The sequence below is a fragment of the Ailuropoda melanoleuca genome, chromosome 4 (assembly GCF_002007445.2).
Source record: "Ailuropoda melanoleuca isolate Jingjing chromosome 4, ASM200744v2, whole genome shotgun sequence".
NCBI classification, from domain to species: domain Eukaryota; kingdom Metazoa; phylum Chordata; class Mammalia; order Carnivora; family Ursidae; genus Ailuropoda; species Ailuropoda melanoleuca.
In genome coordinates this window covers 108442281-108465423 of record NC_048221.1, presented here as the reverse complement: position 1 = coordinate 108465423, position 23143 = coordinate 108442281, and positions in this window count along the sequence as shown.

Here is a 23143-nt window from a genome sequence, read left to right as displayed (position 1 = left end):
CACTCACATGTGGAATTTAAGAAACAAAACAAACAAACCAGAAAAAAAAGAAGGTAAATTAAAAAAACAGACTTTTAAACAAAGAGAACAAACTGCTGGTTACGGGGGGTGGGGGGAATGGGGGAACTAGGTGATGGGGATTAAGCAGGGCACTTGTTGCGAGGAGCACGGAGTCATATATAGAATTGTCGAATCGCTATATCGTCCACCTGAAACTAGTACAACACCATATGTTAATTGTACTACAATTAAAAAAATGACACTATTTCTAACATCCTTGTAAAACCCCACTCAGTTGTACCAATTTCTCTACGCACACAACTGTCCTCCCACATGGCACCCCGTCGTCACACCGACAACTCCCAGTGTGGGAGAGAGTCTGTGAAGGTAGGGGGGCCGATGAAAATAAAAATAAGAAATAAGAGTGGGGAGCGAAGGATGTATTCTAGGCAAGGGTAGTCTGAGAGGGAAGGGGGTGAGTTCAGAAAGCAGAGTAGGGAAGACAGAGCAGCATTCTTTTCATGAACATTTGTGGCTTTGATTGGCTAACGTTCCGTTCAATCAGATTGATCTGGAATGATCTCATCGGGGGAGGAGAGGGAGCTGCAGGAGTAAGATGAGATGAGCCTGCAGGGCGCTGGCCATCAGAGGAAGGGTTTCTTTCAGACTCAGGACACTCAGAGCCGGACGGTGATCAGCAAGTCTCTTACCGGGTGAGCAGCGGGCAGCGTATGCTGGCTGCCAAGGGCAGGAGAGTTGCAACAAGACACATCTGGCCTTGAAGTGGAGGGTGGACTAGAACCATGGAGGTTGCAGAGGCAGGAACAGGGGCTGGTGGGGAAGCAGAAAGGAGGCCATCAGAGATGGAGGGAGAAGAGGGAAGGGGAAGAGGTGTCACCCAGGCACCTGAGCAGTGAGGACAGAAGGAAATAGGAATGGGGGAGGCAGGAGGAGATGCCCTGTGGGGAAAGAGGATCAGTACTGGGCACATGCTTTGACAGGGCCAGAGAGAGCTAGAAGAGAAGGTGCCACACAGGCAAGCCAGGCTGGGGTTCAGGGCACATAAGCTGAGTTAGTGAGAGATGCAGATCTAGGACTGGGACTGGAGTCAGCCCTGCATGACGGTCCAAGCAGGAAGGAGGAGAGGAGGAGGAATCGCTCCCCAGGAGGTGGAGGGAAAACAGAGGGAAGGAGCACACTCCGTGGAAATCATCTCCCACCCATCACTTGCAGAGCAGCCCCCATACCCTGTATCTCCAGCCAATGTGGCAACTCTGCAAAGTGCATGATTTTGCCCCATGTCACAGAGAAGGCAGCTGAGGGCTAAGGAACTATGGTTCTCACCCAAGGTCAGATGGTATCAGGTGGCAGAACTGGGTGAGACCTAAGTCTATGGGACTCTACTGCTGGGTTCTTCCTTCTAAGGCCCCGTGTCTCCAGGCAAAAGGCTGGATCCCTTGCAGCCCTTATTAATGTGATGTTTGCACTCAGAACAAATGACATTGGGGCTCTGTTTTGGTTACTGGATTACTTATGGTGTCATAAGAATTTGGTACATCTATGTTTCAGGGGGAAAAAAAACCGAAACTATTTCCCGGTTCTGGTAAATTTATGAAATCCAGGGAAGTATGAAGAGAGCAAATCAGGCTTGAGCCCTGGGTCAGTTCTGCAAAGGTTTAGTGATTCCTCTGGAACCCAGAGACCCGGGCCCTAGGTCACTCAGGTGGTGGGGTGCACAGGCTCCATGACCCCACAGCCTGGAGTCTTGTCTCATTAGACAACAGGCCACAAAGCTGCTTCTGTACAATTACCTTATTTCGCACTTGCTTGCTTGCTTTTTCAAATTAAAATCAATATCATAGTGATGAAAAAAAGCAGACTTTGCAAGCACAGGAAGCCCCTCGGATCTTTATTTCTCCACCCACGTTGACAAAATGCAAATAAATTTCCCTAGGGCCTCAATTCACTTTCCATAAACTAAAGATACCACCAGTCACTCAGACTTCCACGTAGGAAGTGTTAGACGTCTTAGAGGAAATTTGCTTATTAAACCCTTGAATAAGCACAGAGGTGTGGCAGAGGAGGCGTTTTGTCAACCTCTACATACTGAGTTGTGGACAAAAACTGCATGCCTCAGCCCCACTGCGGCCTAATATGGCCATAGGTCCAGTTCTCACCAACGGGAAATGACAGGAAGTGACATGGGTCTTCTCCAGGCCGAGGCATTGAGAAGCAGATGGACTCTCTCCACTCTCTTCTGCTGCCTGGTGGAGAGGCCTCCAAGGCCCCTGAAACTGGTGGAGAACTGTGAGATGGAAGGAGCCAGGGTCTCTGAATCACTAGGAAAGGAGAAGGCCTGATGACCAGGAGAAACAGTGCTGGATTGTTCCCCAAGCCTCAAGCTACTGGTTTGTTGGGGTTTATTTGTGTAGTTTCTGGCATTACTCTATCTGATATATCTGTGCATCTACAAATGTATTTATCCATATGTGTGGGGTGTGCACTGTTTTAAGAAACTCTGAGGTGCCAATGGGGGCTTTTGTTAACTGCATTACAGGCGAGTGCTTCATTGTACAAACAATTTGCTGCAGGACAGCCCTCCCCCAGCACAATTAAAATATTACTCGGCTTACAAAAAACTGATTTCCATACGGCTTGAGAACACATTGTCCACGTCATGAATGGGTGCACTGATCCGCGCAGAAGGCAGGGAGGCCACAGCTCACCCTGGAGTCCCTGAAGGCCTCTCCCTTGTCCCCTGCCTCCAGGCCAATGAAGTTAGAGTGGGTTTCCTTGCAACCACTGGCTGAACTTTCCACGGCACAACCTGATCTGAAACACGGCTGGATCCCTACGAGGCTTTTTCTTATGGGGCCCTACACCACGTATGTCATTTCCATGAGTGGCCATAAAAACAGCAAAGCAGGCATGTGAGCTGCAATGGGGGTCCCTTCTTGTTGGTGAACAGGGAAGTCAAGGTTCCCAGGCTTTTCCTTTCAGAACATGAGACTGGGGGTCCAAAGAAGAACGTTTGGGCAGAGGGCACCTGGCCGCCGTGGGCTGGGAGCCTGGGAGTCCAGGCTGGGTGAGCAGCCAGAGATGGAGTCTGCTGGAAGGGAAAGGCAGTGAGGAAAAGAGGGCCCTAGAGTGATACTTGCAACAAATTCACACGAAAGCAACAAAGAGCAAATTTTATGAAAATTCACAGGAATCAAGCTGAGAACAGTGGAATAAATCCAAGAAGGAAAAGAGATCCTACAAACTGCCTGGTTTTTATATCCATTAGTCATTTATGTAAAAAGTCAAAGTGACATGATAGCATTTTAAACATCTTTTAAATCTAAATTGGGGGAGGGAACGGTTTGTTTTGCATTACACAAAAAAGTGGTCACAAATGTAAGCAACTACTGAAACTAAGGCAGGGTCGTAGCTCAGCTGCACATATTCTGCTACTCTACCATTAGTCCTGATGACATCCTGTCCCCGAGCCATCCCTCAGACAGCCCCACACGTGCCCAGATCCTGCAAGCTTCCAGTGTTCCTATGGCTGCAGAATCCCATTCTGTCTGTAATTCTGTTCTCCAGAGAAGAGCCTCGTGAGCAATGTGGCACGAAATACCTTTGACCAAGAAACCCCAGACTACAGATACTATACCAAGCAAGCATGAGAAAGCTGAACAAGTTTTAAAATATTCAGTCCCTAAGCACGTTTAATTACAAAGTCACCAAAACAAGGATCTGAAGAACCACAGGAATATGCTCTAAAGAGAGGAGGAGGAGAGAATGTCACCTGCCTCCATCCCGTAGAGAAGCGTGTCTCAGCTTCTCAAATGCCTGTGGCTATTCGGGTCCCCAGAGGATCTCGGTAAAATGCAGGTTCTGCTCATTTAGGTCTGGGGTGAGGCTTGGGATTCTGCATTTCTTACAAGCTCCCTGGGGTTGCACTGCTGCTGGTCCAAGGACAGCATGTTGAGTAGCAAGGGTCTCGAGCTTCAGGGACTGAAGGAACAATGGACATTAGGGGCACAGCTTCTGACCTGAGACTTCAGACAGGAAGAGAAACTGGGGTATCAACAGAGTTCTGCTCACGTCCTTGAGATCGCCAAGGGCTAAATACACACACACACACACACACACACACACACACACACACACGTTCGTGCTCACACCCGAAGGAATCTATTCAAAAACCTTTTATTCATACCCTACATCACATGGGTGATACATTCAATCTGGAAGTTTGAACATTAATTCTTGAAGTTTCTTTTTGAGTCTCAGTCACAGGATTAACCCTTCGAAGCAAACGCCTGAAATACCCTCCGATATCCAGGCATGTGCCCCGACTGAGTCTTTCGATACCACTAACCTCAGCAGGTGGGTATTGGCGTTTTTTCATCGATATCAACGTGTTACATGGCACTCGGGTGCTCCTAGACTGAGACCCCAAAATGAGTGTGATTATCTTGTTCTTCATCAATCTGACAGCTGTTGACTGCCAGCAACATGAAGTGTACCAGACACTGTGGAGGGAAGGAGATGCAAGGACATTAAGTCGGGGCCAGGTCCCAGGACGCATGTCTCTAATCACTCAATATTTAACTGCCACCTTGAATTACCTTGGAACTTAGTTCTCATTGTTCTCTGTCCTCCAATTGTATCATATGATCTTCAAACTGAAAAGACTTCCAACAAAAATATAATTTATTTATAAGTCAGAAAAGTTAATAGCATCATTTCTTTGAATATCTGCTTTGTTTGAATTTACATTACATTGTGATTTTTCTTATCTGAGAGTTGATTCGTACTCTGAAAGAAACACAGAATGTGTGGCCAAACGAAGCTCCTACCAGAAAAAGGCAAGGAAGGAGCAGACACAAACTCATGCTGAGCTTGGGGGTTGCTGGGCAATTCCTGTGGTAGAGGGCACAGCCCCGGGGCCTGTATCCAGGGACATATGGACGGTGCCCTGCCAGACCGACATGAGCTCAAATTCCCCAGTTACCATTTATGAACTGCCTGACCTTGGGCTAGTCATTTGACCTTGCTTGGCCTCAATGTCCCCAGCATCACATCTACTTCATTGGATTGCCACCAAGATGGACTGAGATGCTGTGTATAAAGGGCCAGCGTGTTATAAGCCCCCACCACATGGTAGAGATCCCGCTGCTGCTCGTGAACCTTTCTGCCCTTAAAGAGTTTTTACCTGTTTGCAAATTAACACTCTCCTCTGATGCCCGGCTTTTGAAGATAAGGGAAATGGCTCACCCACCCCCTCTGGCTCTTCCTGATTCTTTTAACCTTCTTTTTCACCCAGGTAAAGAGAATGAATTTCTGTACCCAACGTTACACCGATGCCGTTATTTTATCCATTTTCTTCTTTTGTGGTGCTTTTGGTATTCTCATTAAGAAATTTTTGCCTTTGCCAACATTGTGATATATTCTATATTTTCTTCTGAAGATACAGAATATATTTTCTTCTAAAAGTGGAATCATTATACCTTTCACATGTAAACCTCCCAACCATCTGGAACTGATTTTTAGTAACATTAATTTAAATATTAATCTTGTGTTTAAATGTATGTTGAATATTAATTTGGTAGTCTTGGCCATAAATTTTTTCTCTTTTGTTTTTAAATAAGAAACCGGAAATTTGGAAAGTAAGCCTTAAAATTATAATATTGTTCTGTTTTTTAATGTCAATACTGTCCTATTTTAAATTTAGGATAGCCAAAATATGAGGAAACAATTTTTCCATTTTTATGAGGTGAAATAAAAATCAGGTTTCCATAAGTATTGATTACATACATAGAGAGGGAAGGCTCACTGGAGATGAATGAATTGTGGCAGCGATGTAAGATACATCGACTGCTTTTTTGTGGTTTTTTTGTTTTTTTAAAAGATTTTATTTATTTATTTGACAGAGAGAGAGGGAGAGAGCACAAGCAGGGGGACTGGCAGGCAGAGGGAGAAGCAGGCTCCCCTCTGAGCAGGGAGCCCAACATGGGACTCAATCCCAGGACCCTGGGATCATGACCTGAGCCGAAGGCAGACGTTTAACTGACTGAGCCACCCAGGCACCCCAACACTGACTGTTTTAAGGAAGGAGTTCCTCATTCATTTGACAACATATTCCTGGTATTTATATTACAAATATACATTTGCAATAAATATATGTATATAAGACATGTATACTTGTTAGCTATGTTAGATTAATTATATCTATTTGTACATATTTACTAGTATGTATTATATTAAATGCATTTATATTGATGCGTCTGTGAATGCATCCGATTTGCTTGGGTGAAGCTGGGGACACTCCAAAAAGAACCTGACCTAACCACCAAATGCAGACCCTGGGGCATTGGTTAAGTGATGCCGTTCTTACACAGTCTCCAGCTTTACTCTCTGCCTCTGAGCACTGTCATCATTTCAGAGCAGTGTCCTTCAGCTGTGACTCCATGTGCCCAGAAGAGAAGTTCGGTGTCCACGTGGTATGAGCAACCCTGGCATTTACGCGGTACCTGCTACATGCACCGTGTGGCATCCTGAGTCAGAACCAGAACATCAGAGACTGATTAAGGTAGATGTGGTAAAGCACCATTTCTCCCACTGGGAACTGACTTCAGAAACTGGGTTTTTCAGGTGGCCAAGCCGCTGAGCAGGGGAAGCAGTTTATTTATCGTTCTTCTGAAGATGAAGGTAAATGAAATTGTGAAGTAACCTGATCGCCTTAGGTAAAAACGACAAGATGGTATTTCTGTTCCATTAATAGCACCCCGAATCCGTTTTTATTGCAAGCTGTAAATGTTACCATCAGTGGTCGTGGCAGGTTCGCATTAAGACAGAAGACACACTGCCTGAGCGAAAGGGTCAGGCCAAGGGTATCAGGGTTTCCATATTACAAAAATCGGGGCAGCCTGAGAGGCAAGCGCCCACGAACTGAACGCAGCTTCTGGCCGCATCTGAATTCTGGCTTGCTTGAAACAGAGCAGTCAGGCTCCTCTGAAAATTTGTAGTTTGTCTGTATTCCCGCTCAGATAAAAAGACTAACTTAATTATACATCCACATGGCCTACGGACATCTGAGAGGACCCACACTTCCCCCCATATTGCTCTAACTAAGCTCCTGTGTAAGACTCATGACCCAAAACACTGCCCCACCCATTGGTCTTGAACATGATTTTTGAACTGGAAAACCTTGTTTGGAGCCAAAATTACTCATGACTGTATCCAGCGCATAGGAACATCAGCCTGGGATGTGCCAGCTGCTAGGGTCGTGCCCACGTGGGGGCCACAAAGCACTGTAGGGCTCTACGACCCGGGTCCGTGTTGAAAACATCTTCTCATACCCAGCTTTTGTTTACTTATAGTGGGTTCTGAGCCATTCTGCCTCATAATAATTTACTTGTATGATTTGCTTCTTTTAACTTCAAGTTAGGAACAATAAGACTCTGATATCAGCTCCAGGGAGATGCTCACCTCTGGGTATCTGTCACCCATTGGCCATTCCAAGCTGTCAGTCCTAAGTTAGAAGGGAGGAGGGTTGGTCCATGGCCCCTCTTAGGTGGTGTCGTGGACACGGGATACCACTGTCTGTTGCTGGGTTTGAGCCAGTGTGGCCTACTCCACCGCCAGCCAGACCAGCAGGGTCAACCCCTACCAGGACAGAGGAGCGGCCTCTCTTATCTTTGACTGGTTCCTTGAAATTAAAGAGAGGCTGGAGTGGGATCCGCCAAAGGCACCTGCTCTCTACGTTGGTGTCCGTGGAAAGACCCCACTCAGCCTTCNTTAAATTTAGGATAGCCAAAATATGAGGAAACAATTTTTCCATTTTTATGAGGTGAAATAAAAATCAGGTTTCCATAAGTATTGATTACATACATAGAGAGGGAAGGCTCACTGGAGATGAATGAATTGTGGCAGCGATGTAAGATACATTGACTGCTTTTTTGTGGTTTTTTTGTTTTTTTAAAAGGTTTTATTTATTTATTTGACAGAGAGAGAGGGAGAGAGCACAAGCAGGGGGACTGGCAGGCAGAGGGAGAAGCAGGCTCCCCTCTGAGCAGGGAGCCCAACATGGGACTCAATCCCAGGACCCTGGGATCATGACCTGAGCCGAAGGCAGACGTTTAACTGACTGAGCCACCCAGGCTCAGTCACTGACTGTTTTAAGGAAGGAGTTCCTCATTCATTTGACAACATATTCCTGGTATTTATATTACAAATATANCCCCAACACTGACTGTTTTAAGGAAGGAGTTCCTCATTCATTTGACAACATATTCCTGGTATTTATATTACAAATATACATTTGCAATAAATATATGTATATAAGACATGTATACTTGTTAGCTATGTTAGATTAATTATATCTATTTGTACATATTTACTAGTATGTATTATATTAAATGCATTTATATTGATGCGTCTGTGAATGCATCCGATTTGCTTGGGTGAAGCTGGGGACACTCCAAAAAGAACCTGACCTAACCACCAAATGCAGACCCTGGGGCATTGGTTAAGTGATGCCGTTCTTACACAGTCTCCAGCTTTACTCTCTGCCTCTGAGCACTGTCATCATTTCAGAGCAGTGTCCTTCAGCTGTGACTCCATGTGCCCAGAAGAGAAGTTCGGTGTCCACGTGGTATGAGCAACCCTGGCATTTACGCGGTACCTGCTACATGCACCGTGTGGCATCCTGAGTCAGAACCAGAACATCAGAGACTGATTAAGGTAGATGTGGTAAAGCACCATTTCTCCCACTGGGAACTGACTTCAGAAACTGGGTTTTTCAGGTGGCCAAGCCGCTGAGCAGGGGAAGCAGTTTATTTATCGTTCTTCTGAAGATGAAGGTAAATGAAATTGTGAAGTAACCTGATCGCCTTAGGTAAAAACGACAAGATGGTATTTCTGTTCCATTAATAGCACCCCGAATCCGTTTTTATTGCAAGCTGTAAATGTTACCATCAGTGGTCGTGGCAGGTTCGCATTAAGACAGAAGACACACTGCCTGAGCGAAAGGGTCAGGCCAAGGGTATCAGGGTTTCCATATTACAAAAATCGGGGCAGCCTGAGAGGCAAGCGCCCACGAACTGAACGCAGCTTCTGGCCGCATCTGAATTCTGGCTTGCTTGAAACAGAGCAGTCAGGCTCCTCTGAAAATTTGTAGTTTGTCTGTATTCCCGCTCAGATAAAAAGACTAACTTAATTATACATCCACATGGCCTACGGACATCTGAGAGGACCCACACTTCCCCCCATATTGCTCTAACCAAGCTCCTGTGTAAGACTCATGACCCAAAACACTGCCCCACGCATTGGTCTTGAACATGATTTTTGAACTGGAAAACCTTGTTTGGAGCCAAAATTACTCATGACTGTATCCAGCGCATAGGAACATCAGCCTGGGATGTGCCAGCTGCTAGGGTCGTGCCCACGTGGGGGCCACAAAGCACTGTAGGGCTCTACGACCCGGGTCCGTGTTGAAAACATCTTCTCATACCCAGCTTTTGTTTACTTATAGTGGGTTCTGAGCCATTCTGCCTCATAATAATTTACTTGTATGATTTGCTTCTTTTAACTTCAAGTTAGGAACAATAAGACTCTGATATCAGCTCCAGGGAGATGCTCACCTCTGGGTATCTGTCACCCATTGGCCATTCCAAGCTGTCAGTCCTAAGTTAGAAGGGAGGAGGGTTGGTCCATGGCCCCTCTTAGGTGGTGTCGTGGACACGGGATACCACTGTCTGTTGCTGGGTTTGAGCCAGTGTGGCCTACTCCACCGCCAGCCAGACCAGCAGGGTCAACCCCTACCAGGACAGAGGAGCGGCCTCTCTTATCTTTGACTGGTTCCTTGAAATTAAAGAGAGGCTGGAGTGGGATCCGCCAAAGGCACCTGCTCTCTACGTTGGTGTCCGTGGAAAGACCCCACTCAGCCTTCCAGATCTTTCAGAGCCTCCAGGACCCCACTGCTCATCAAAGAAGTTATCAGCATGTCTTTCCCTTTGGGAATGGGACCTTCACAGCAGAACACGCCCCCCCTTAAAATGTTAGGAGTGTTCAGATAAACTGATAAAACTGCTTTTGTGAATTTAGCATCCTGGCCGACTTCTGTTCAGCTTGAGAAAGAGGTGGTTAAATCTCAATGTTACTCCACGACCTGCCCCGTTCAAAACTCCGTCCACTGCAAAGAATGGCGATAGTGGCAATAGTGACTGATAGTGTGGCAAAACCCTTTCAATTCTGATTGAAAATCTGATTTGATTCGGGGGGGGGGTGGTGGTGGCAATAACAGCCTGGAAATGAGAAAATGGAAGAGGCGGGTACAATAGCGGTTTTCCCCTTCCTGGCCTCAGCAATACGGAGGGTGTGAGGGCAGGTCACCACAACACAGGATGCAAGGGCTAAAGCCCAAAAGAGACAGAAGGTCCCATTTCACAGCAGCCACGTTGCTCCTCACGACCAGGCTGCCTGGAGGCTGGCTCCCTTGCTGGCTCCCTTGCTCACCTCTCTGGCCCTTTGCGAAGTCACTACCTACTTCGACATGGACGGTGAAGGGAGAAAACATCAGCAGACCATTTTCCAAACTTCCATCATCTGACATTTAATTGTGGTTATGCTGATTTTATTGCTCTTGGCAAAATCTTGTCCTTCCCGCAGTGCAGGCCGAAATACTAGGTGGTATCAATTGCCATTGAAAACACAACCCGTTCGATGTCAGACACAAAGGAAATAAAAATCGCTGACACTCTCTTTTGCAAGGACAAATTAATTTGCCCCAGAAACAGAGCGTTTGCCACCGATCTCATTAAAAGTGCTGTGAGATTATCAGGAAAAATTAATACAAGCTTCTGGTTATCAGCTACATCATTTCAGCTCACAAAGGCAAGTCCTGCTTGTCAGTTTGCTGCTGGGGGCAAGGACAGGCGTTAACGAAGAAAGTCACATTCAATTAGAAACCATCAGCCGGGCTGGCATGTGTGGTTATTCTGCACAGATCAGCTTGAAGAACAACCACACTTCTTCTTTCTGGTTTGAACTTGAAAGCAAGGGCACCTTTGGCAGCAAGGGGAATCAAGTCCTCTCTCTAACACATTGACGAGAGAGACAGCGAGCAGCAGTTTGCCTGGAAAGTTTGTAAACTGAGGCTCCAGGGTACTGAGCATGCTCTGGAGATACACGACCGAATAATTATTTTTCAAGTGCTCTGGAAATACTCAGTTATTGAAGATGGGCTGGCTGAATCTGCAAGGTACTAGTGATGCCTCCCTGCTGTCCCCATGTTCTGGTCCTCTGAGAACTCCCCCCACCCACCCTGCACCGAGTAAACTAGCTCACGGTCTCCAAGTGTGGCTCTCAGGCACTGCAGGCCCTGAGCAGGCTCTAACCCAACACCTAGGCCACTCACCGACAACGGCCACACTGAAGATCCCCACATGCCTCCCGAAACATCCATTTAACAAACCCTTATTGAGCAGTAGCTATGTGCCCCGCACTACTTGAGGCCCTGGGAATAAGCAGTGAGCAAGGACACCAGAGAAAGAGAAATCATTTCAGTCGTTTCATTGCTAAACGAATTTCATTGGTTTTCCACTTTGACAGATTGGCCATTTGGGCTGTGGGTCATCTCTGAGTTAAGTTCACCCCACACTTTTCAGGAATGGCTCATTTTCCAGCTATTCTGCATGAGCATCTGTCGTGAGTGCTCCCTGGCTCCCCTTAAACCAGCCCAGACTCAGACACGTACGCTGACACCAGCAGAAGGCCGCTACCACACTATCGGCACTGGCTTCAGGACCTTTGCCCATGCCGCCCTCTCTGCCTAGATTTCTCTTCTTCCTGGTAACCAGAATATGCCATTTTCCTACTTACTTCAGGTTTTACTCGAAAGTCATCCTGTCCTGGATGAGGTCTTCTTTTTAAAAGTATACCATTCCCCAGATTTGACTTTCTCACCCCTTCCCTGATTTGCTTTTTATCCTTGGTCCTTTTCATTGTCTATACTCTACATTTTATGTATCCTATTTATTCCTGTCTCCTTCCCTAGACTCTCACCTCCATGATGGCAGAGACCTTGGTCTGTGCCTGGAAAAGTTGTCGTACATAGTAGGTACTCAATTGATACTTACTGAGTGAATGCACGCATGATTGAAAGAAAACCTTCAGTATTTCCAGTGATTTTCAACTTGGCCTCCCCTCTATTTTAATGCACACAGGTGAAACTTCTTATTTTAAGCATACAACACTTTCATTCTGTTTCCTGTTCATTTTTATAGAATAATAGAAGCAAAATGCAATAGTCCATTCAAAAAATTGCACCAACATGGCTTGGAGAATGTTGCTGAAACCAGACTCTGATGGCCTGGGGACAGCATCATCATGAAAGGTTCCCCAGCCAGTTCATGAAAGAACAAATTTAGTCCCTATTAAAGGCCCCAGTATATTAACGGCCAAAGTTGTTCAAGTGTTTTTATTTTAAAAGATACATATTTTTTAAAGGCATGTATGAACGTCCAGGAGGGTCTGCATCTGATTTAGCCTTGGTTTGAGCTGGCTTACGGCTTGTCTTTCCTACTGCATTCTCATGTTCGGGGGTGAGACGGGGCCAGGTTGGGATGGGAGATATACTTTATCACGTCATATCCCCCATAGCATTTTGGAGACAACTTTGCTATAGCAAATGTAAAAAGGAAAAAAAAAGTGTGGTTGAAACGAGTTGACTATGGAATTTTCTTCTTTTTCCTTTCTGGGCCGTGAATCCCAGCATCCACAACCAGGACCAGTACCCTCAGTCCTGGGGCAGTGCTTGCTTTGTACCAGGAGGCCCCAGTCTGGGGGTGGAGACCCAGAAGCCAGTCACTTCACTGAACAGAGGACTGCATGTGAAAACACCTGGAGATGAACCCAACTCCAGCCTCCTGTGCCTCCAGCCGACCCGCCCTTGCCGGTCCTGGAGCTCCTCTGGCCCACTGTTTCTCTTGCAGTACTGTCTCCTTTGGGCTGGAACCTTCACCCTGGCACCGATTCCTGTGTCCAAGAGGAACCCAAGCCCCCTCCCCTGCAAGTGTGTCTGTGAGTGGCAGGTAGCCAGATGGACAAAGGTTTCACTCTGGTCAGGGGCCCCCTCACCTACAGGGTGACTGTGAAGGTGAAGGAGCTCAAATCAAGTCTGCTTCTTCCTTATCTGAGCCTGTCTCTGGAGCAACTGTGCGTCTTCTGAAGGTGGCGTCCTACTTCCAGTTCCCTCTTGGGCTCACCCAACAGCAGGGGCGTAAACTCAGGGCTCACCTCTGCTAGCCTCAGTGCTTCCCTCTGAGCTCTCAGAAGTGTGAACCTGTCATCCAGGCAGGAACCGGGAAGGCTGACCAGTGACACTTCCACGCAGCCCCAATCAGTTTCTCACCATGGTTCAAGAGGAAGCAAGAACGACTCTCTTGCGCTGCAAGGAATTGGAGGTGATCCAGTAACAGTCTTCAGATCCTGCCTCTGGTCCGGGCCCCAAGAGACAGAGCCTCCCAGCAGGGATGTGTACAGTCAAGGACGGAACCACTGAAAGCAGCTCTGTGCACACATCAAGGCCCATTCAGGTGGCTTTCATGAATCAGAAGCTTCTGGAAGCTCTTGGGGGTCTCTTATGGATAGGCACTGTCAAAGCTCTACTTGCAGAGGGAGAGTAAACCCTTCATCTCAAAGACATGCACTCCAGAGAGCAGGTGGTTCTCAAAGAGGATGGAGCGTCTACGCCCTCAGGGAATTGGCATGGAGCAGAGTTATGGAAGAGTGCCCGTCCCTGAGCGTCCTTTAAAAGCCAGCTCTTAAACCAAATGGGATCACTTTGGACAGAGACCCAGTAGGGCCATCACTGCAGAGCCGACTTCGCTTTGGTCAGCTTCCGAGGGCCAGCTGGACACAGTTTTACAACCATCAGGTAGTGAGAGACATATATTACTCGAGTGGAAAGAAACACATTAATAGTTAATATGATGGAGGTGTATTTTCTTCTTCATTCTAGAGAAAGCAAACAGGAGACCAGGCTGGGCCAGAGCTGACTCTGAGTGATTCGTAAAGCAGCTCTTTACATACGGGTGCCAATTTTCCTTTCCACTTGACATTCTCTGACAAGCTCTAACCCTCATCCTGGCTCAAACTCTGGGAAAGCCACAGTGGTGAATATCCATATTATGGACTTCCCTTCCCACTCAGCCTTCCCTTGCAGGGCTGTGCCCGGGCATGGATTCGCCTCCATCAGGGGAGGCTGGGGGTCAGAGCACAAGACTCTGTTCTGGTCACAACTCCAGAGGCGTGCTAGTGTTTTTCTCAGCATACCCATTTTAGGCTTGTGTGGTATTAAACTTTTCTGCCAGTAAGTAGAAAAGGCAATTTTTGTAAAAACTGAGAAACAACTTGCAGGCGAGGGCAGATATTTCAGAAATGACTCAGATGGTGTTTTGCTAGAAGAATGCTAATGAAGTGCAGAGCATATATTCATGAGACTGATAACACGCCCTCGGAAAGAAAATGACTCTTGTTAGACATCTGAACTTGAGCAAAACATTCATGTCATTGATTATGATATAATGGATTGGCTCCTACGCTAGCTGCAAGCTTCAGCTTCAAGGTCACTGCAGAAGGAAAGATTATTGTCTGGGAGATATGAGAGAGCATATCTTTTTGATCACCTGAAACGGTTCATTCACCTCTGAAACTGAACTGTAAACGTTGGTGAAGGAGGTTCTCAGAAGTATCTGACCCAGTAAGCTAAGAGCCGACTCCCCGGTGCATCACCTTCCACACCCACGGCCTCAAATTCAGGGGCCCACATAAAGATAGCTTTTACAACATCCCCCGGGACCCTTAGAGAGTCGTGTAATATCAACCTAGAGCCAACTGCCCACGAGAAACCAAACTGTTAAGCCTGAGCACGATGACAAGAAGCTTTCGACTTTCGGACTGCGGTAGATGAACCAAGTCAGAGCGTACTTGGATTCGTATCCCCCATGCTGGGCGTTTCTGTAGACAGCCAACTCCTGTTTGGGAACCCGTCAGCTAACACTATCTGGATGTCAGACGCATCTTCTGTTTGGGCAGCTCTCTCTCTCCCTGTCAAAGAGATGGTGTCAGCAGACGCTTGCCCTTCAACTTGCTGCTGTTGGACAGTGGCTATTTTCAGTCCTGCAGCCATGAATAGAGATGGTTCACACGTAAAAGGGTCAGACAGGCAAAAATCTAGAAAGAGGGCAGGTCATGCCCAGAACTCTGGATCAACGCCTTCCAGAATCCAGAGGCTTGACGTCTAAGTGGCTCATTCTCACACAGCACCTCTTATTTCTCCAGGAGCAGCTTCTGGAAGGATCAGAGTCAGACCGCGAAGCAGGCTTACTGACAGAGTCATTTAAAACCAAAAGTAATAAGAAGGGTGTGCGTGCTGGAAATGTCTTTTTTAAACTTCCTGAATTTTTCTCAAAATCTTTCCTTCAAATTCTAATCATTATGGTTATGTTTAGAAAAACAAGAGTTCTTATATTTTAGAGATGCACACCAAAATACTTACAGATAAAATGATACAATATTTGGGATTTGCTTTAAAAAATCCAGAGGGTGGCCAGATGGGGTTTTAGATGAAACAAAATGGACACTAAGTTGGTAACTGTTGAAGGCAGGTAATGGATATATGGGGGGTCATTATAATATTGCATTTTGTGTATATTTGAGACTTTCTATAACACAAAGTTAAAAATTCAATATTATAAGAGATAATGAATGTCTTTCTCAGGGATAATTATCTAGTTTGAGACTCAGTTTCCTTCAACTCTTTAAATTTGTTTGCCTGGCAGGGCCCGGCAGGCTCAGTCGGAAGAGCATGTGACTCCTGATCTCAGGGTCGTGAGTTGAAGCCCCACATTGGGCACGGATCCTACTTACTTATTTACTTAACTTATTTATCTACTTACTTACTAACTAACTAACTAAATAAATGTTTGCCTAAATTTATATCACATGGTTTTTGTCTTGCAAAAAAGAGACCACAGTGTTACAGCTGTCTCTTTTCCCCTTCCCTCCTCTTCTGTCCTATTCTCTCCTCCCCTCTCCTCTCGGCTCTGCTTTCTTCTCAGGGATTCTGGGTGATGGGGCACGCAGCACAAGGCCTCACATTCAGCAGACACACTCCTGAGATCCTGTGACTTCGCCCGCATCACCCGAACTGCTGTTCACTAAGCACTGGTCTGATGGGCCCCAGGACACTGCCACATGAAGCAACCTGGCCTCCACCTTCGAAAACGCCCTTTAAAGAAAGAATCACAAAGCTTGACTATTGACAATCTACAAAGTATTTTCAAATTCTTGAACGGGAAAAAACACATGGTGCTACAGTGCTACGGAAACACCAGAAAGAGCCCACCAATCTTTGCCCCCTGAGCACTCAGACTGTCCCTCCTTCCTCGAGGGCAGGACTGGCCAGGTCTGGACACGGTAGACGCCTTAAATGTGAGCAGAATGGAACTGAACTCCCGCCAATTATGCAGACCTGTGTGGGCTCTCTGTGAGAGAGAACTTCGCATCCCCCACTGAATTCTTTCCACACTCAAAAGGCAGTTCCACGAAACGAATGAGCACAGCTGACAGGAATCTATTAGCTAAATTAAGAACTCTAAAAAAATGAAATAGTCCTAAAGGTTCAAATTCTCTAGAGAGAAGCTGATGGCATCTCCCCGGGACCGGGATGGGTGTCACCTTAAATGTTTGTTTGTTCCAATTATAATAGCTGGGTAGGTAGACAGGAAACTGCCAAAAGCCAGAAGGAAAGTCTGGGGTCAGAGTAACAGAAAGCAATGTGGCTGAATGCAAAAGCAAGGAAGGGAGGCTAATGACTGGCTGATGTGAAAGTGAACTTGGCCAGGGGCCATGCAGAAAAAGTCTCAGCGTGGTACCCCACATGTTGAGTGCTCAGTCACTGTGCACCCTGCTCTGTCCCAAAAACACTGTGAGATCCACTTTGCGAAAAGCAGTACATTCTGAATGCCTGAGTGGAATTTTATTTAAAAGAAGTCTGCTGCAAGTTATCTTAGAGAACTTCTGGGGTTAGCTGTGTGACCTCAGCCAAATTACTCAACGTGTAGTAGTTTCTCCATCTATAAAAACAGGAATAACAGTGCCCACTTTATCGGGTTATTGTAAGGATTAAATGATGAACACATTTAGGGTCACCTGGGTGGCTCAGTCGGTTAAGTGTCGGCTTTCGGCTCAGGTCACAATCCCAGGGTCCTGAGATCGAGCCCCATGTTGGGCTCCTGCTCAGAGGGGAATCTGCCTTTCCCTCTCCCCCTGTCCCTCTGCAAGCCCCTGCCCCACTGGTGCTCTCTCTCAAATAAATAAATACGATCTTCAAAAAAAAAAATGATTAACACATTTGAAGGGCTGAGAACACTGCCTGGGATCTGGTCAGTGCTTAGCTAAGCAAAACTATATTGTCATTTGGAATTTCAAATGTCAATATGTTGAGTTTTCAAATGTGAAGAAAGTTCACTAAGTTCTATGTGTTCATTCCCAAAAGTATAAATGAAATCTACGCAAGCACATGTGTTATATGAGGCGCATGTGCTGTATGTTGTAACCCCATTGCAACATTTATGGTGTTCTTCCTGTGCAAATACGAGCACAGGATCTCACCCTCGGGCCCTGTCTGCTTCACTCTGCCTCCTGAGACACTTTGCTGGCTCTAGCTCATCTTCTATACAACCACCAATAATCTCCTAAAAGATCAGCTCCATGTCACCTTGTGCTCACTTTCGGTGATTCCCCTTCATCTACTGAAACCCCAAGGTCCTCGGTGGCATTTGGCACAGTCCAGAATCTGACCTAAACTCCCTTTACGCCTTCTGGAAGCCCCATATCCCCGTGGTCTTGAAATCTAATTGAGCAACACGGCTTTCTCTGAGTTCTTTGCTTCCCTTTCTCTTTTGAAGCCTCTGCAAGAATCCCAGTTAGTCCCCTGGATTCGGCCCCAAGGACCCTTTGCGAGCAGCCTGCCCAGCTTGCTCAGCCAAATAGAAGGAGGCTCTTCCTTGCCAGGGTCCCCTCAAACTCAGTGTGTGCTCGCCCAGATAGGGAGGGCCCTTACTCCACGCACGTTAGACCACAGCAGGGGCATAGTTACCATCTGCCCTACTAGAGCTGTTAGTCCCTGGAAGGTAAGGCTCATGTCTCATGGATCTGCTCTCCCCACTGAGCTACCACGATGTTTTGCACATGCTGGATGCTCTAAGGACATTCTTGGAATGCAGTAACAAATGAATAGGCAATACACACACAAGATTTCACCACGGGCATACTTCCCTATAGAAGATCTAGTTGCTACTAGGCCCTGTGTCTTGGAGGGAAACAGTGCTGTCCTTTTCAGTTCCTCTGAATCCCTCTGCCCTCATCAAGGAGAAAGAGTGGCTGCTTTAAATGGCCCAAATTCTTGCTGAACTTCCTTTTCCACAGACAGAACAAGCCTGAGGCTCAGCCTCCCATGGGTAAGAAAATCAAGAATGTTAGTTTAAACTGTGTGGTCTTTTTCTATCAATATAAGGTTGCTCATATGCTTCAATCTAACATTGTCTCTTAATGGCAAGTAATTCTGGTTTTTCATATCTGATCGCAATGTAAAGTATCACTCTAGAGGTGTTAAGCACAATGACTGAGTCACATGGAGACCACAAATGAGTGAGCAGCATGCCAGCAGGGACAAAGCCAACATCATAAGGCTATGATGTGATGTTTGAGAGATGTGGGTTTGCACACCCTTTTCACCTCGTTGAGCTGACAGTGCAACCATTTCCCCACTACCTGTCTGTGTCCTTGCCCTCCCTGCCAGGTACTACCCCGCGTCCTCCCTGGATAGTAATAATATCAACAAGTGTGCCGAGGGCTGCCTCTCCTCCACCCGGGGAGCTCTCCAAGTCTAGAGCCAGCACCTATTTTCACCACTCAGCATGATGCCCGCCTCCTACAAGTCACTCAATGGGTATTTGAAGTGAACAACACCTATTAGAAACCAGCTGGCCAAATGCTCACAATGAGGGTCAGACTTTACAGGCCTAACTAATAAAGACCATTCCTACCAACTCTTTATTAGTTACTTACACAGTGCTTTATTCCGGTGGGTGCTCAATAAATCTTTCTGGATGAATAAAATGCTATTTTTATTCTATGTGACAACAGATCTTTCCTTTTGATTTCCAGAAAGTTTTATAAGCTAAGAGTCTCTCTCCTGACTTTGGGGGTGGTCCACTGAGCACTCCAGAACTAATCATTTCAGGTTTTCTGCTTGCCTTGCCCAGGCTATGCTAGCCCACAGAGCATCTTTGTGCAAAGCAGGAACACAGCGCCGCTGCCTCCAGGAGCAGAGATACATACTAGGGAGCACAGGTGACAAGGTGACCCACAGCTGGGTTTGGCCAGTGTACCTCCACTGGGCACCCTTGTACACAGCGTGGCAGAGGCCAGTCTGGCCTGGAAAAGACCTCTCCTGATCAAGGTAATACATTTTTCCCTTCTGGCAGGTCCCATTTTCCACCCAAACTAAGGTTGGGTATTGAATCTTGTTGGCTGCCACAGGCCAGAGAGAATCAGTGTTCTGTCACAAACCCTACCCAAAGTCAAGTGCTGTCAGAGCTCACAGCTGAATCACTCTCCAGGGCAGGCTCCCTGATGAGACCTAGGCTGTGTTTAAGCCACATGAACACTCCTTAGGGAACCAAAGATGCCCTGCACCCTTCCTCTTTCCTTTCTCTTTTTTTATAACTAATTTTTTTTCACTTTAGTTTTTTTTTATTAGCAGGTTTATTTCTTAAGTAGTTTAAGGTTTAAAGAAAAATTGAGCAGAAGTACAAAGAGTTCCCATACACTCCCCCCTCTCCGCAGTATCCCAGATTACGAACATCTCCCATTACTGTGGTGCATTTGTTACAACTGATGAGCCAGCATTGGTACATCATAATTAGTTAACTACAATCCATCGCTTACATTAGGGCTCACTCCTTGTGCTGTACATTCTAGAGGTTTCGACAAATGTATCATGACAATATCCATTATACAGAATAGTTTCACTACCCTAAAAATCCTTTGTTTCTTTTCATTAAAAAAAATCTGCTGCTGCTCAAAGGCCAACCGACCTGCGTCCTAGGTGGCCATGTCCAGGCCCTGGGCGAGCCTTCCCCGCTCATCAGCTCTAGGTTTGCTTGCTCACCTGGGGGCTGGGGGTGGAGGGGCAGGTGCAGTGGGGCTCTCCTGAGAGGAGGGACATGAAACTAGCTTTGTCACTGAGAAACAGCAACAAAGTGAATTCTTTTCTTAAATCATTGGTGATGGTTACAAACCATTCTTCCTCCTGCAGCACTGGGAACATTTTGCTTTTGTGGTCACCACCCGTGGACTGTGGTGCGGATCCGGCACAGCTAAAACCAAGGCTCCCTCGTGGGATGCGTCCTGTGGGTGTGGGCCGCACACCTCCCTCTGCCGCATCCCAGCGCTGAGGACAGGGCCTGGCACGTGCGTGCCCAACTGTGAAGCAAAGCTGTTCCCTTAAGGTTACTTTGTTTCACCCACACTATACCTTCCCCTCAAGAAGATCTGGAATGTGTGCCACCCAGCCTTCCAGTTAGGGGACCTCTCTGGAGAGTAGATCTGTAGCCAACTTACTTCAAGTTATTTGTCTCCACTGCCCTTGTGCAAGGCCTCAGCCTTTAGCTGCACCCCTTCTATACCAGGGGACGGGGTGTAGGCAGAGACAAGTGTGGGGCCTGACCTGGACAGGGGTGGCATGTGGTCTCGGTTTCATGAGCCCGGTGCCTACATCTCAGCCTTGGGAGCAGAGGGAGAGATCTCCAGGGAATGCTGTGGGAATGGGCCTTGAGGGGCGGCCCAGTGGGGTCAGTGGATCTGGGGATGCGTGTAGGGAAGAAGACATAATTTGAACTTCTCCGACTAAAACATAAAAAAGTGTTAGTATAAGGAAGTACTCTCCACGCAAGGCATTTCTGCACAGAATCAAACATCAGCTTTCCCCTTTTCCTTGGAAATCACATCCCAAGGCTAGCGCTGGCCTGTTTCAGGAAGTGGGGTGAGGGGGTCCCCAACAGCAAGGAGATCTGTTCTGGTTTCCACCTCCTGGGTGACCCCTGCAGCTCTGTCTACACCTCTCCAGATCACAGACCCAAGACAGTCTCCAAAGGAGATCAATTAGAAGCACAAGCCTTTTTCCTACACAATCAAACTCAAAGGAGGGGAAGAGCAGTGAGAAGAACCATGTCAAGAGTCCCAGAACATAAAGGATGAAGCACCCACCTCCCATGACCCACCTGCCCAAGTCCCACTGCTACCACCGCCCCATACAGTCTCCTGGGGCAGTGAACCAAGGCTGGGGGTGTGGGAAGGGCTGCACGCCCACCCTGATAAAGCCTGAGAAGCCACCAGAAACACCCCTACTCTTAGACAGAGAGCTAGGGAATTTTTCTCCAGCTCCAATCTTGGCAGACTCCAGGAAAAAAGGATGGAAAGAAGCCCAGTACAAAATATTACATCAAATCCACCCACCTCTTGAATTCCTCTGTGAGGGCAGTTGCCAAGAAGAGGGGGGCGTAAGTGGCCAGGCCTGGAGCCGCATGGCTGGGTGGGAGGCCCAGCTCAGCTGCTTACTAGCTGGGTAACTCCAGGCAGGCAGGGGCACTGTTTGGGGCTTTATCTGTCAAATGGGAGTGAAAATAATATAACCATTGACCAGTATGGGGTGTTTTTAGAAGAAATGAGTGAATATGAGCACGGCCCTTAGAACAACGGCCCTCAAGTGATCAAAAATGTTAGCTATTCTTATCAGCACAAATGACTTGGAGGCAATCCTGTATTTGTGTATTTATTTATTTATCTCATCATTGTGTATTTATTTATTGTGTATTTATTTATTTATCTCATCAGAAGATGAGACAGATCTTTTGTCTCTGTTTCATATATGGGGACAAAAGCCACCCGGCATCCTGGGGTTTGTATTAATAAATTCACACCGTTCACTTTCTGACTGACACCATTCTTGTGCTTGGTTCCTGTGGCTGCTGATCACCTTCCCTAGTTACCAGACACAAGCTCTCACAGCCTCACCAAACTCCAGGGAAAGGGCATCATGATTTACAAAAGGGTAATTGTCTCCTTAGGATGTTTTTTCCTTTGGCCACATTAAGAACCTAAGTTTTAATAAAAAGGCATTAATTGTGAAGATAAAGTATTAGGATGCTGTCAATTCTATTGACACAACCCTGCAAATATTTTTTAATAAAAATACAATATACATGTGTGGACATAGAAACAGTTAAGACAGGTTTCAGAATGGGTGATCCTTCCTTATTCAGAACTGACCTCCTCAGTAAACACTTCTGTGTTTCCTCACCTTTGCCCATGTCCACGATTCCCTTTTGTGGTCCACTGATGAACAATTCAGAATTCTTCAGCGAAATGGTTTTTGAGATGTCTCTAACACACACTGAAAACCCCTGGAAGAATTAACCTGGAAGTATCAGCAGGAACAGCAGCAGAAACTGCCACCTCCATCTCAGGAGTGAGGTGTGCTCCAACCTACCGGGGCCAATAAGGGGTGTATATGTAAGAGGCATCCAAAAAAAGCCTCGTGTGTGTGCGTGCACATACACATGCATGCACACAAACACGCTACATGTACACGCATGAGCACACACTCAGCATCAGGCTAAGGCCCTGCAGGCTACAGGAAGACAACGTCACCTTTCCACGTGATTTGGGAAATCCTACTCTCAACTGAAATNTTTCCACGTGATTTGGGAAATCTCAGGTGCGCCGCAGAGAACGCTGCCTGGGCAGATGCTCCCCAAGGCCAAAGAAAATTGGATTGTGTGTCTCTTAGCATCCACCCAGAGGAAGCCNAACTGGAAATCTCAGGTGCGCCGCAGAGAACGCTGCCTGGGCAGATGCTCCCCAAGGCCAAAGAAAATTGGATTGTGTGTCTCTTAGCATCCACCCAGAGGAAGCCCCACTTCACCTTTCACAACAGACCAACTCGCAGAGAGCTCCTGTGGGGTCCTACTTCATGTACTTAACTTCTGTTGGCCGTGGAAAGCAGGCCTGCCACATCTGCTGG